Below are 15900 nucleotides of genomic sequence, written 5' to 3' on the forward strand. Positions count from 1 at the left end.
CGATAATTCTGTCACAGAGGCTTCACTGCACCATAAAAATGACACCTCCTGTTGTAGGTGTGTGTTTCTCTGACACAGATACTCACTCAGCCCCGCAGGGCCAGCCTCCTCTCCCAGCTTCAAACCATCATCTCCTGCCTCCTTCATCTGGCAGCACCAGCAATGCACAGATATTAATAGAATGCAGACAGACAGAATTATTATTGTTGGTTATGTCAAGTAAATTTAAATGGTTTTCCCTCTCTGGTAAATCACACCCAGCAGGCTGATTCCATAAGTTACTGTGGCTCCCTGGGATGGGAGGCTGTGACTAACAGCTGTTGTTTTTACCAGTGACTTGCCTTGGCTGGAAGAAAACAAAGGCAGATAAACACGACGTGATTTGTGGGGTTGCTCAGCACAGGCTTGTCAGACGGGGCTGCCGAAATCCCCACGATAAACGTGGGCCCTTTGCTGGTTTGTGACCAACGGGAGCTTTTGGAGGTGGATCTGCCTTGTAGGAGGTGGGAGGCACATCACCAGGGGCTGCCAGAACCCTGGTACTGAGTGACCCAAAGCCTTGTCTGGTCCCTGTCTGGTGTCCTCAGGAGGATGAGGAAAGAGGAGCTGCTGCTCAGTGCTCTCAGAGTAATGGACAGCCCAACCTCCCTGGACGTGGCAGTTCCACAGTTTTCTTGGCACAGTGGCGTGTTTGCATTTTAATTCAAGTCTAGGTTGTGTCTTTAAAAAAAATACCTAGTGAGTATCCAAGACCACTGAATGTAAGATATAACCTCATTTACATAAATAGACTGCCTGGCCCTGAGCTGTACTGAATTCCCAGGAGGTCATTTTTGTCATAAACAAAATTCAAATTGCAACAAAACCAGGAATGGGATCTTCCAGGCACTTCTGTCAATCATTTCACCTGTTGTCTGGGCATTAAACAAACCACCATTTTCTCCCTGTTGAGTCCTGCCCTTCCCCATTCCCTTTCAGCTGCTCCTGTATCCACCACCCCTTGCTTTGCCCAGTCAGTACGTTTTTCCTCTCCATGTCCAAGAGTCCTCACTGAAGTCACTGCTGACAAGCTCAGAGCGTCTTTTGGTTTCTGATCTCGAGAGAGCCGAAGGGGCTGGCTGCCTGCTCACTGTCCAGGGAATGCTGCCCGCACTGGGAAGCACAGACCTGGGTGCTCAGCTCACTACCTCAGGCTCCCATGAGGTCTGGAGGAGCTGCTGATCCGTGCTCCTCACTCAAGGCTTCTCTCTTTCGTGCTTATTTGCCTCGAGAAGCTCTAACAGCACCTCGTGCTCTGCCCCCATCCTTTCCTTAGGCAGGAACAAGCCATGCAGGCACTCCACTTGGACTTTGACTCAAACTGTTTCAGGGGTAAACTTGTTCCTGCACAGGAGGCTTGTTGCCATCAAAGCTTCTTGTAAAGAGTCTTGGTAATTACAGCTGTCTGCAGCTGACTGGGTTTTCTGCTTGACATGCTGATGGCCTTAAAAATCAGTGCAGAAAACGTCTGCTAGAGAGTTAAACTGCTGATTGTTAGAGCTCCTGCGTGTCCTACAGCTTGTGGGTAGCTTTTGTTAGTGATTCAGTTTTAGTTTTCACTCACTGACCAAACTGAACAATTAGGTGGTTGGACAAGGGTTGGTTTTTTTTTTTCTGTGGTCAATCAAAAACTACCTCATCCTCCCTCATGCATCCCACAAAAGTAAGTCCACTGTAGGTTCAGTTTGATTTACCTTTTCCGATGTGAAATGAATTATTAAACTTTCTTGTCTAAACAATAAGCATTCATAAGCACAGCTATTGTTTTGATATAGATTTTGATCCCCCAGACTCTCGTTCACTGGCTTTAGATTGGTTTTGAGTGGTACTTGTTGTGTGGTGGTTTTTTCAGAAGAGGTCTCAAACTACCTGAGCAGTGGTTGCTTTGCAGAACGTGGCTTGGCAGGTTTGTAGCTTGAGCAAGACCCTTCTCCGTTTGTTTTGCAAGCGCTTCCTGACTTTCTTCTGCTCAAAAAGAGCAAAAAAATTCCCTCCCTCTCCCAAGTCTGCATTGGATTATTTGCTCTCAGCAAGCTGGCCCATCTTTGTCAGGTTTAAGGCAGGGTTAACTTTATTTGCAGGAAGGGATTTCCATGGCCCAGAGCACGGGGTGTTTTGGTGGCTCACAGAGTCACCAAGGCTCAGCTCGAGCCCCAGCCTGTGACACCACTAACCTTGGGCAGGGATTACATGAAGGCCTGTGGCTTTTGGAGCGGGTAATGTTTTACAGCAGCACACACCGGCTGTGTTAAACATTGCGGCTTGTAAAGCGGAGGAGGGGGTAAAGAGAACTCGTCAATCTCGTGATGGGAAAGGCATGTGCTGATTAACAGCTCCAGCCCGAAGTACCCGCTCAGAAGGCTGCGGTGGCTCCCCTGCTGTTCCGGCACCAGCGATGCAGCCAGTCGAGTGAAGGCTTAGCCGAGCTCTCCTCCTGGAACTGCTCCCCAGGAGCGGGGGAATCTCTGGGCGAGGTGGCAGCGGAGCGGGAGCTCGCGGTGCGGCTGCACATCCCCGTGATTGATGGAGCACCGCGATTTGAGGAGCTGTCGAGAAAGCACCTCTTGCCTCTGCTGAAAATCAGCGCTGGAATAGGGCTTCTTGCTGTCAGCGTTCCCGAGCTTATTTGGTATTCAGGGATGCAAAGAGGAACATAAATAATTTGATATTCATGCTGACAACTCTAGGCACTGCCGTAGCCCCAATTTCAACAATGTAATGGACAGTGTGTTATCTCATAATGTGTTTTGAGATCAGAGCTGATTTAAAGGTTATTCACCCTGGGAGAAATTATGCTGTAATTGAATTTATCTTGCATTTATCTATTCAAGGAAACATAACTACAATTTAAGGGAGAAAAATACATCAAGGAGCTAAATTTTTATTATCAGTTTGTATAAAAAGATACAAATTATTCCAGCAACCTTCCTCCACTGAGCTGTGTTATTTGCTGCTTAATTGAAGTCCAGATTGGAAAACAGAGACTTCTTGGAGCAGATAAAGCTCTACACCTTTAACTCAAAGGATGGCTGCAGATGATAGTGGAGCGAAGCAGCACAGAGCACTGAAATAATGAGGTTAATGTAAAATGAATTAGAAAGTAGCTGTCTGGGGTTTAGCAAGAAAAGGAATGTTTAGCTGTGAAATGTGGAAGCGGAGCTGCAGCATCCCCCGCTCGTGGGATGGGAGCTGGTGCACTTGGTGGGTCAAACGGAGAGGTGGTCACTGCTGTCACTGCTGTCCCTGCTCGCTGGCCAGGACTGGAAGAAGCCCTTATTCAGGTTAACAGATGGGCAAAGAGCATGTGAGAAGCCACTGACTCCTGAGAGTTGTGTCCCAGGGCTACTGGTGCCCAGGCTGTGCTCCCCCCGGGCCGTGCGCGGCCTCCCAAGCGTGGTGGCCTGGAAAGGGAGCCGGGAGCGGTGTCAGAGTGTGCTGTCCAGCCCTGGCAAGCTCAGCAGCACGTGGCAGCAGTGGAGCAAAGCTCCCTCTCGGGCACCTCCAAGGGCCTGGCCAAAGTCAGTGCAGGGAGTGACCAGGGACGTGCAGGAAAGTTGGGGCAAAGCCAGAGCCGGGAGGTGGGAAGGGGCAGCACGTGCAGTGCCAGGCTCTGCATGGTCTCAGGAGCTTGGAATTGCTGGATCTGCACAGAGGTGCCCGTGGTGTCTTTTCAGACCCTCCCCAAGCCCTGGTTGTGCTGTTTTTCCACAGTGGCCGTGGAGCTTCTGCTTGTGAGCCCTGGAAAGTGGCTCAGGGAAAATGGGGCATGTCCCTGTGGCTACAGCACTGCCCTGGGAGGTTCTTTCAGCCTTGAGGCTTCACATGTGGGACTTTGGAGCATATACAGAAAATACTAAAAATACTGTGGAAGAATTGGATGTTGTTCCCATAACCAGATTATCTCAACAAGCTGCTTTTAAAGCAAAGATTACTCTTAGCTGATAAAAACCACTCCTGAATGTGAGTCTCTACATCTTGGGGGTTTTTTCCCAAATACTGCAATTTTGATAAAGGGAAAAGAATTCATTTACCTCTGAGATAACAAATTTTATGCTAAATTTCAGCCAGATGGCACAGAAAACAGCTGAGAGATTATATCCCCCAAACCAGGCTTTAAATAGAAATGATAAGTTGCTATAGAGCTGCCACTAGCACCATTCTAACAATGGAAGAGTTATTTCCCTCATTCACTCCCCTCTTCCTTATTGTTTATCTTCCCTTTCTTCACTGTCCATGTCATTCCACCTCTCCTACTGCTTGTTCCATCAGAGGGAAGGACTCAAGTCTTAGAGAGCCTCAGACGCAGCAGAATTTCATGCTTTGCTTTAAAGTTTCTTCAAAACTTATCTTTTACTTAACAAAAGTATTCTGAAAGATGCAGCAGCTTGGGATGTTGTGCATCAGGTTTGCCTCAGTACCAGGAAAACAGTTCCTTGGATGGTCTGGGTGGCACTATTCCTGCTCACTGCATCAGGAATTATTGTTTCTAGGAACCTGCATCCTCGTGGGTTTGCTCTGGCCTCTGCAGTTCTCCCTGCTGGAAGATTGGTTGTGATTTGCTGGACGGGGGGTGGGCAGAGGACTGGAACCTCTGGAGAGGGCATCAGGCTTTGGTGCTCCCTCTTCTCTCCCCTCATTCTCCCTCTAATCCAGGGTCTCCAGGACTGTGCCTGAGCACACTCTGTGACACTCTGCCCAAGTGGGGAGCAATGCTGACCTGGCCCCATCCTGCTGCTCCTTACAGGGAGTCAACTACTCACCTTTAGCTCTCCTCGGGTGTCTCCTGCCCCAGAGCAGGCTGCTCATCCCCCCTGAGGCACCAAACTATAATAAGGGATGCTGTGGGATTCCTCACTTGCTTCCATTTGCCTCATCCTACTGAGGATTATCTCTAGACCAGCTCATATTTCACGTCTTCAAGTCCTGCTCTAAAACTGGCTGTTGGACAATAACACTCAAACTGTTGGGATTTGTTGGGGGTTTTTTGTTTGTTTGCTTTCAAAGCAGCACTCCAGCAAAATATTTATTCTCTCAGAGAGCTTCCCCAGCCTGAAGTGATTGCACAAGCACTGAATGTTATTTTAGTGGCACTTAAGCACCGTCAATATTTGGGCAGTACCAAGAAGAGCCCAGCAGCCTGAGTAGTGCTTACACAGAGCAGGCAGAGCAAGCCCACTGTGTGTCCTCTGGGATGCTCCCAGTGAGGCTTTTACCTTTGTTAAGGCAATCACTATGAAAATGAAGTGTCTTGAAAATTCCCAACTCTGGGAGGCTTGCAGCTCCTTGGGGACAAAAACCAAAAAGCTGGCAGAGCAGGCAGCATCCCTATGAGTGTCCTGTTCCTCCTCCAGCCTTCACCCTCGGCGTAGGGAGAGCAGTGATAGGTGGGATGAAATGCAGAGAAGATCTGAGTGCATGTTAGCAGGAGCACAGGCTGATCCTTTGGAATGTTTAAATTAATTCCCTCCCGAAAGAGAGAAGCTTAGACCTCCACTTCAGAAGGTCTGTCCCTGTTCCCTGGGGGATAATTGACAGAGATGGGAATGTGCCCGCTCCACGATTCTGGGAAGGAGCTAAATGGGATCCTGTGACCCTCAGATTGACACAAGCACCCCTGATCAGGAAGCTTTTCTTTGTTTTACTTGTGATGTGATATCTGTGAGCGCAGTGTTGTGGCTGTGAATGATGTAAGTGGAGCAGGCGTGGGTGAAGTCTTGGCTTTGTTGTAACTGGTTGAAGAACGTTCACCTCTCTCTTTACTTATATGTGTTGATTCAGATAAAAATCCCAGGATGCTGGGAGTTAATGTGTTGCCTGAACTGTACTTATGCCACTGATGAAGCCCAATAGTCCCCAACCCTTATTTTTTTTGCAAACAACTTTTCCAATATCATTCAGTAAAATAGCTTTCCAATTCAATGCATCATTGCCTGTAAGGACACCCAAAGCCCAGATGATTTTTAATATTTCAAGACATGCATTTTCATGTCTTGGTTCCATGTATTTTTGCCTTGCCTGTGTCCCTTCAGGTGCCAGCAACACTCAGCTTTGCTTCACAGTTCTCCCACCTTTGCACGAATCCCGGTGTAGCGTGGCTGACAAGCAAGAAATAGAGAAGCAAATGCATTGAGTGATACAGAGCAGAGCTGGAAAATCAGTTTGATGGAAAACAAAAGGAGAATACTCCTCAGTGTAATAAAATTTGCTAGTGGCTAAGCAGTTATCACCTGAGCTGCCCTGGGGGAAAATGAGGTTTGATTTCCCGGCTGGAAAATTTCGCTCTGATGTTAGTGAAGGGTTTAGGTGAAAACAACTGGGGGGAGGGAGAATTTATTTCCTTCAAATGCTTTCTAATATACAGACACTGGACTGATGGCAGTGACTCTTGCTCAGTTTTTCCTTGAATTTCATGAAGTGTGGAAAGACCCCTCCTGGGAGCAGAAGCTGCCTTTGCTCACTGAGTGGTGCAGTCGTGCAGAAGGCAGAGTTTTGGCCCTGGGAATGGGATGGCAAATGGAAGAGATAGGACAGTGTAATCAGTGCAAGTCTGTAATTTAACTATGACCCTTAAGGGAAAGCTGGATCCCCCCCTGATCACTGAAAGAAGGCAAGGAAAGAAGGACTGAACTGCTGGGGAGCAGTTCAGGAGGCCCCTGAAGAAGCTGCACTTCTCTTCTCATGGCAGTTGGTCCTTCCTGGCCCCCAAAAATGGGGTGCTGCTCCCCCAGGTGTTGAAATGAGAGGGATTCAGAGCATGCAGGCTTGAGGTTCAAAGAAAGTCCAGCCACAAACAGACAAAATAAAAACAAAAAAAACCCACAAAAACCCCCCCCCAAAAACAAACCAGCTGGCTAGAGCTCTGGAGCAGCAGCCTGCTGGGTCACAGGACAGGCTCAAATCCAGCAGGCAGGAGTCTGTGGCAGTCAGTTAAACCCCTCTCACACCCTGGTGTGACCTGTGGGGTACCAGCTGCTGTAGGGCCCCCAGCAGGACCTCAGACCCCTTTACTGGGATGCTGAGGGGCTGAGCTTGAGACGATGTCCCTGCTGACATGAGAATCAATTCAGAGGCAGATTTGCCCAATGACAAGGTGTTGGCCTGAATAGGTGTTGCATTATCTCAGTTCATGAACAGAAGTCAGTTGATTTTATGTAAGAAAAAGCAGCAGTGGAATAAAGGGGTGTTTTCTAATACCATTTGAACCCCCTGTCTGTTTTAACTTCAGCTCACACCAGCACTGATGGCTCAGTTGTAACTGTCAGTCTCTCAGTAGACAGTCACTTTACTGTGCTCCCTGTAAATAAATCTATCCTAAATCCTGGCAACTGAGGGCAAACATCTCTATTCAATATGTAGAGCTGGGCAAATGGCTTGGCCAGTATGTTCCTCCTCTGTAAACTGCACTGGAGCCCAGCTCCAGCTCCATTCCCATCCCTCCTGTGCTCCCTTCCCACGGATGCTCCAGTTTTGTGGTTTTGCTGGCACATAAAGGGCTCTGAAGTGGGCGTAGGGAAATGTTAATGTGAAGTGAAGTGGTTTTCTTTCATGCCTGTCCCTGAGCTCCCAGCCTCCATCAGAACTGGATGAAAAATGACTCAAAATATTCAGCTGCCTTCCTTTTCCCCGTGTGCCTCCCCTCAGTGGTTGTGAAGAATTACCAAAATTGCTGTAATTTCAACAAAGCTTAAGGGAAAGCAGCTCTCCACAGCATCCCCTGCACTCTAAGGACTCCTCTTCCTCTGCAAGGCACAGTGTCCAGGTGCCCTTTCACAGGGTGGGAGTAGGGAAGGCTGGGTGGGAATGCACAAGACAGGTATGGGCCATTAATACCACTGTCCTTGACTGCTCTGTATCTGCAGTTGGTCCTTATCTTTGATTTTATTTCACAGGCACATTTTAAATTGCTACATGTATATGAAAAGCAAACAATAGGGTTCTGTGCCTGCCAGGGACACGAATCACGTCAGGGAAGTGAGAATAATAAAATATTGTTTAATATACTGCAATAGACACAGCAGATGTTTAACTTTCTTTCAATAAAAATGACCCCGTATCATGTTATTAACTTCAGGGATGCATTCTGTCCCTTCTTCAGAAGGCAGGAGAAAATACATCTATTGTACCAAAAATTAAAGAGGATATTGAAGGAGGATGTTATCGTGGCATATTTTCCTACTACACAATCTGTGGGACTGAGTGATGCAGTGGCACAAATTTAATCAGAGGCAGCTCCTGTCAAGTCTCGCTCGTATGTGCAAAACTAAACAAAATTAATTTGCACCCCAAATTAGCCACCTTTTCCAAGAAACATGGGAATGTGGCTGCTGGATTCAGCATGTGTTAACTACTGAAAAACCATGGAAAGTTCCTTAGGACTCTGGTGCCCACACAGGCGGGCACACCACGGGTATGGGCACCCACAGCCCAGACCACAGGCTTTGGGGATAGTCAAGAGTAGATAACCCTCCCCTGGGAGCCAGCTGCTGCCTTGAGCATGGAAATCTGTGGGAATTAGGACGGTGTAGAATCTGCAGATTATGTCTTATTTTCTTTTCCTGCAGCAGGAGGAGTTCCTGGACTCCCCTGTTTGGTGCTGGAGAATGTTTGCCCTGCTCAGTTGGGTTCGCTGTGATGGTCAGAGAAGTCTGGCTGTGAGATGAGCTCCCACCAACATCAACTGTCCAGGGCTTGGTGACAGAACTCATTTAAGTGGCAGCTTCTGGGAAGCCCCTAAACATGCTGGGATTTGGGGGCACAAATATTCCTAATATAAAAAAATAAGCAAACACTTGTTTACAGGATTGGGGCCTCAACACCTGCTCTTACATCCATAGGGGACAAATCTCTTGCTTTAACTGCATCAACATACAGAGTTTTGCTTCTGCAAGCTGGACATGAACTGAAATTATTATTTTTCAAGATGCTCCAAGTGTTTTTCTCAGTCTGTTGAGTTTGTTTTGATGTCTACTGCTTTTACATCAAAAGGCTATTTGACCATATTCCGGTTTGACATCCTTATAAAAATATGTGAAGTGTTCCAGCAATATGAGAGTGCTTTGCAAAGCACACAGCTACTTTAAATTATTGTAGCAATTCATGTTTTTATAAGGACTTGAATTTGGACAGTTCTGTATCACACAGAACAATTTCACAGCGTTAAAGATCATCAATTTGATGAGTTGGAATTTAGAAATTATGAGGATGGTGGACGTGCACAATATAACTTTTGAAATTCTTAAACTTTTGAAAACCTGCAGTATCATCCCTGACAGGCTCTACCCAGCCAGTTCCAGGCCTGAGTTAGAAGCTGTACCTGATATTAGACCACCACACAACTTGAAGTGTGGGCTACTGTAGGACAGCAAAGAGGAAAACTGTAAAGGTTAAACTAGCAGAATTGAAATCTGTTGAAACTGGACTTAGGTGCATCTCTAGGCTTTTACTGTTTCACTTCTCTGTACTGCAAAAATGCTTTAAAATTCACAATTTTGCTTATTCTTGGTGTAATCGTTTGTGCTGAGTTGATCTGTTGACAGATTAGGGTCAGAGACAAGCTTGGATTGCAGCACTTAAACAAGTTATTATATGTGCATTGAGCTCTCATCAGTAATAAGAGGAGGGCTCCCAGCCTGCTCCCAACACAGGGAACAGGAGATGTGCAGCACAGGGGAAAGGCTGGGGATAATGAAAGGCTGGGGATAATGATGTTGCTTCACAATTGGGAGATTAAAAGTGCAACTATCAGGGCTCAGCTGGTGCACTGGCTTGTCAGAGGTAGCTCAGACATGTCTCCAAGCTCTCCTTCTCCTATGGCTGCTTCTCTCATTTCAATTCATCCAGTTTAAAACTGGTAAAACTGGTAATTCCTACAGAAAAAGTATCAATATGAGGAGTTAACAAAGAACAGCTATTGACAGACTAGTCCTCTTAGATATTTCCATTGTAAACAATCCCCAACACAAGTTCCTATTTAGTCCTTTCCTCTACAACTACTTCCTCCACTTCTTTCCTCCAGTCTGGCCTAGAGTTATACCTAGAGTTCAAGCAGTGATCTTAGATTTGAGCAATGTGTTCTCACTGTGAAGTCATAACCAAACCCCCTTCTGAATAATATTTTTCATAATTCACCTTCGAAGGATGAGACAGAGCAGAGGTGTAGTCTGATGGCCTGTGGTTCCCATGGAACTCACAAATCCAAGGTTTAGTATTTGAATAAAAGCCCTTCTTCTAATCTGTGTGGCCCAGAGTGTACATCAATAATTACTGTAACAAGAGGTGTGTAATCTACAGGGGTGAGAGAAGGCAGGTATAACTAATCATGTAACATGACCATTACAGGGTTGTACCTCAGTGGAATTGTACAAAAAACCCAAAATCCCAAATGTTATCTGTATTATCTGCTAGCACCAATGTTAAGCTAAGCCCAAGCATGGCCAGTGATTAGTGCATGTTCTGCAGTGCAGCCCTGTGGAACTATCTGTATTGAATTTTCATGTATCAACAAATAGTGAAGAACTTAAGAGATGCAGTAATAATTTATTCATTTTAAAGCTACTCACCTTTTAATTCCATATGACATTGTAAAAGCTTGGGTTGCAGCAGAGAATTGCTTCTGCTGCTTTTATTGAACTTTTTTTTTTTCCTGCCATTTTAAGTAATTTACCTCTTACAATCTTTGTGCTGTATTTACAAGCAGAGGAACACCTGGTTCATGTTTGAGTTATGCCTTTGAGGGGAAATGCCTGCCATTTGAGACTAATCATCTGCCTCCCTTTAGTCCTTCAGGCTTTTAAACAGAAACATTTGGGTTGTTCTGAATTCATTTATAGAAGAATCCAGATAAAATTTATTAGCTCTTAAACCGTGGGTTGCAGCATCCAGAAGTTTCTGCTCTATTCAGAAAAGATGAAATGCACGACCAGCTTATTCCATCCAGGCTGGTCTGCAGGGTTTCAACCCTTCAGAAAGTCAACCTTTTGAAACATCTCCTTTTATGCTTCAAGACAGATGTCTCGAGGCGTGTTTGCACAAGAGGCCGGACGGCTTAAAAGCGTTATTCGGCAGCGAGCACAAATGGCACAGCCCCATCCCTCAGGTCCTGTTCCACTTAAACTGCAAGCAGAGCCTCCACAGAGGAGTGCCTGTCCATTCCTTCATCACTTGGAAGAGAAGGTGAAGGGCACATTCCCCCTCTTACCCCAGGAAGTCCAGTCTCAAACCCAGACTGTCACCTCTGGTCATAAATCCCTGCCACGACACTGCACTGCTGCCAGCGGGGGGACAGAGGCAGCAGAAACAACAGAAATCACCACTGATTTTTGGGAAGCAACAGTTATTTGAATTCCTTCCATCTGTGATGCCTAATATAATGCTGAATTCTGCATTAAAAAGCTGGGAGACTTTGGGACATCTACCAAACCCCACATTTCTCTTAATTTGTGATGAGCTGACAGATGATACGAAGGTTAACAATTAGTAATGTCTTAAGAAACAAGCAGAAAATTTCGTGATGTTTAGTGTAAGAGCAATACTGGAATTTGCTGAAGGCAATGAGGGCACTCACATTTATCCAGCCAAGAGCTCAGTGCTGGGGTATAATTGTTACTGTGAAATCACCCCGAGTCATGAAGGAGCACTTCACTGACAATATGCTACACTGGAATCAAGAATCAAAGAGAAAAATAGATAACTTCACTATTAGAAATGCTTTATTAGCATGGCTTTACTTCCAAATGAGGTGGCCAAGCCAGTGCTCTGCAGTTTTCAGACAGTGTTCTAATGGGACAGACAAAAAGCTCCTCCCCAAAGGTGTGGGCAAAGCTGGAAGGAGAGGCAACAGATCTGTTGTAGCATGACATGAAGTTGTGTATCTGTACATCTCCTTTACACCACCTTTACTCACTGCTTCCCATTTGCTATCTGACCATGACCCTTCTCCCCAGAGGGATTCAGGGCATAAAGCTTATCAAATGCTTGGGACATCTTGCAAAGGAAAGAACAAGAATTTAAATATAATGATATTTATTTGCCAGAGAAGTTAGGAAATTGTGCTGTAACAAGTTAGGAAGTTGTGCTGGGTCACTTTGACAAAGTTCTAAAATGTGAAATCAATTAATGGGAACTCTTTCCCACATTTTAATTATCTCAGTGTCTGCTTAACAATCTGCCCAGAACTTGGAGCAATACACCAGCCCTCAGCACCTCCTCCCTCGAGCCCCTTCATCCTAACTGAGCAGAACACTGCTCTTCACAGATGTTCAGTTTGCAAAGTAGCAGTTTATAGCATCTTGCCTGACAGTAAAGCCATTTGTCATGGTGGCCAAGTTAACAGTTATTATAACTTAAATGTGCTGTAGTTCTTTTGTGTTGAATCAGGGTATTAACCAGTTTCCACAGCTACAGCAGACAGAACACTTCAGGACCTTTGGGTCTCCTGAGTTGAGAGCCAAGAGAAAACTTCCGTAGAGAAGGTGATGGGATAGGTCAGAAGAGACTGTCCTGTGCAGGTCTCACAGACTGGCTGGGGATGGAAGGGACCTCTAGAGCAGGTTCACCCAGAACAGGCTGCAGAGAATCGTGGCCAGGTGGGTTCTGAGTGTCTCCAGAGGAGACTCCACAATTCTGGGCTCTCACTCAAATCAAGACAGCCACATGTATCTCTCAGCTTTCAGAAAGTGCCTTATCTGTTTGAAGTTCCATCTTCAAAAGCATTAGCAATGTTTACCTTGTTCATGGAAGTGTTCTCTTCCCTGTCAGAAGTGATTTATGGACTTGTATCACTAAATCTCTTTACTGACTAACACTTCCCAGCACGGGGGATAAGAAGCCTTAGCAGTGCAATCCTGTGCAGCAGCTCTGTGTCCAAGGAGGGATCCAGTGCTGGAGTCTGCACTGCAGTCCTGGGGTGCTGCAGTTTGGGTAGGCTGGATCTGTGGATGCTGGTGACACGAGCTGTCCCTGGCTCTGAAGCAGCAGGGACCAGGATCATCTGTACCAGCCTGTAGTTCCTCCAGCTGTAGCTGCCTGGCTCCAGACTGTCCACACAAACTGCAGTCACAGCTCAGTTGGGCACAGACATTCCTTCCACTAAAGGACATCCCTTAATGTTCCCTGCATATTTTTCACACTGGAGGAAATTGTCCTGATAAAGGAAGCATGTTTAAGAAAGATAATGAAAAATACATATAAAGGAGTCAGGAATTAATCAAAGAATGGAAAGAGAAGTAAGTTTTCACCCTTAAGGGTGTGCAGTAGCTGCTTAAACTTTCCAGTTCCTTCTGTTCTGATCCTTCCTCAGGGCTATGTACCTCCTTTCCAAGCATTGCTACAGCCATTGGCTGTAGTTAGTAGGATGGATTGTAATTAATTCCCAATTCTGTGCTTGTGGAAGTGTAATGTTGTCTTTATGATCTTTGAAGTCCAGCAGTCTGTAGGTCAGAGATTACTGCTCACAAAGCAGGGCTCATTTGAGAACCACCAGAAATGGATCCTGTATAACTGGGTTTTGATGACTGTTCTTTCCACTGCTTTATTGAACAAAATCTGTGCTGTGAACACTGCAGTGGAAAAGTTAATTCCAAGATGGAAAGGACTAGTAAAGCATCCTGTGTACGTGGCATGAGAAAACAGCCAAGAGCCGGGTTAGATGACCTGTCACTGGGCAGTCCTGACTGAGAGTCCTGGTCACTGCTGTCCTGAACCTGGTGCTACCAGGAGCAAAGTGTCTATTTACATATTTACTGTTTAATGGCCTCTGACCTTGGTTCTCATCTCTTTTCTTTCCCTGCAGGTACATCCTTGCACTGGGGCCAGCAGGTACCATGCTCTCAGGTATGTGCATTATTCCACCAGCAGTGTTGAAGTGTTGGCTCACAAATCCTCTGCTTCCCTAGAAATGAATTTGCATCTCAAACCACTGACTGTTCAAATGGAAAGCCTCGTAATCTGCTTCCCCAGAGGGCTTTGCTGCAGTGGCATAACTTGCCCTGCATATAAACAAAATCACTACAGTAACATTGCTTTGTGTTTGAAATTGCTTTTTGAAAATTAAGAACTCTCTGCAGCTTTTAACACAGGTTTATTGTTAAGCTGAAACCTTGTCTCGTGTCAGCCCTGAGCAACTTAACACCAAGAACACACAAATAAAACAAAACCAGCTCGGAGCTGACTACAGACTTTTGAGGGAAATAGTGACAGATACCTCAACTGCTGTGATTAAACTCGTGCTGGAGGTTTACATAAGCAGAACAAATGAAAAATTCTCCCCTTTTTTTGAGAGGGGATATTCAGTACAGACACAAAGGCAGGAGAAAACAGGTCTTGGTGTATTTTTGAAAGATCCACAATTATAAGAGTAATGTACCCACCTCATAATCTCAAATGGAACAGAGGGTCACATGTGCTTAGAGCTTGTATGGGCACTGTAAGGTACGAGCTTATTCTTTTTACAATTCTTTATGAGTAAACGAGCTTTTATCAGATCCCTGGTCTCATGTTAAACTAATATTTTTCTGTGTTGTGCTTTGAATTTAAGACACCTGGAAAGTCAGAGGCTTAAAAACCTCTACTCAGGTGACTCCTGATGGATCTTTCTCTTGCACTGGAACAATCTGAGAAGTGAATGGAAGTGAATTCCAACACTTCCAGGTATTTCATTAATGAGGTGCAGTGCTCAGTCACAACATTAATTGATTAGTCTTATTTCTGTGACTGGAGTGGAAACACTGAAAGATGAGATGGGGAGGAAGAATCAACGAAGCCTTTGAGTCACTACAAGGCCTTGTCCCTTTGATGAGAAGTGTCAGATTAATCTTCATAAATGGTCATAATTACTTGTGCCTGGAGCTCAGCCAAGTCATTCCAAATAAAAATTAAATTATACAACTGATTGCATGTTCAGCCTCATCTCCAAAGTGTTAGAGCCACCATGGCAATACAGAAACATGCTGACATTTACTGTATGCTTGTAATAGGATAACAGACTTTTGCCTAAATAGTGAGTAGGATAATCTAGTAATTATTGATTGTTTTCCCTTAAATAATAGTTTTCCTAAAGCTTGCCTGTAGAGCCTGTCACAGTTGCTGTCAGACCCCTCATTTCTTTGGTAATCTGCAGATTCCTCTCCCTTCTTCATTAAACTCAGTTTTAACTATCCCTCGTCAGATGGGAAATTTATGAATGCTTTTGAAAAACTTAAGAATTTGGAGAAAAAATAGTGCAATTAATTAAGTTCACTTAGCAGAAAAGGGGTAAGTACACAGACACAAAGCTGATGCCATCTAACACCAGAAGCAATGCTGCTCTTGGAGGTCCTGAGAACAGCACCAGTCCTTCAGAGGAAGGAACACTTCTAAAAGGTAAATCTTCATAAATCTCACAGAATTCCATTTAGCAGGAAGAACCCAGCTCTTTCCTGTGCCTGTATGTGCTTTGGAAAATAATGACACAGACATGAAACACTACAGGTTCACCCCCAGATCAGATGACTGGAACAGCAGACACTGAGAGAAAAATTATGTGGTCCCTGTTCTGCTCCTTATGCAGCTTCCATCACCTTAATATTGGGCTTTTTTAGCTGGTTATAAATGGGATATTCCAGAAACACGGCATATGGAGCTTTTAAAACAACGTTAGAAAAGGAAATTAGTGTTTCCTCATATGAGACTGTGCTTGCTTCTTTAGTTATTCCAATTTTAAATCATATTAAGTAAAGTAATAGCTGAAGCATCTACACTGATTTATCTGGGCAAAGATAGGTCAGCTTGCACTCTGCTACATTATCTGACAAAACTAACAGGGTGCCAGAGGACATTTAGAAATCTAATACCACTCCACTGTATCCTTAGGAAATAAAGGCTAAA

The 15900-nt window shown here is 45.1% G+C and overlaps 1 long non-coding RNA gene across 1 annotated transcript in view; it reads left to right on the top strand.

Annotated features, from left to right (window-relative positions):
• Positions 1 to 15900, top strand: part of LOC120322753 — a 39518-nt gene that overhangs the window by 8713 nt on the left and 14905 nt on the right. The window contains exon 2 of the long non-coding RNA XR_005562646.1: positions 13829 to 13869. This is a non-coding gene — a long non-coding RNA (uncharacterized LOC120322753). The remainder of the gene's footprint in view (positions 1 to 13828; positions 13870 to 15900) is intronic.

This window comes from Pipra filicauda, unplaced genomic scaffold, assembly GCF_003945595.2.
Source record: "Pipra filicauda isolate LSUMZ 115617 unplaced genomic scaffold, ASM394559v2 scaffold14_size4853619_pilon, whole genome shotgun sequence".
Classification (NCBI taxonomy): Eukaryota; Metazoa; Chordata; class Aves; order Passeriformes; family Pipridae; genus Pipra; species Pipra filicauda.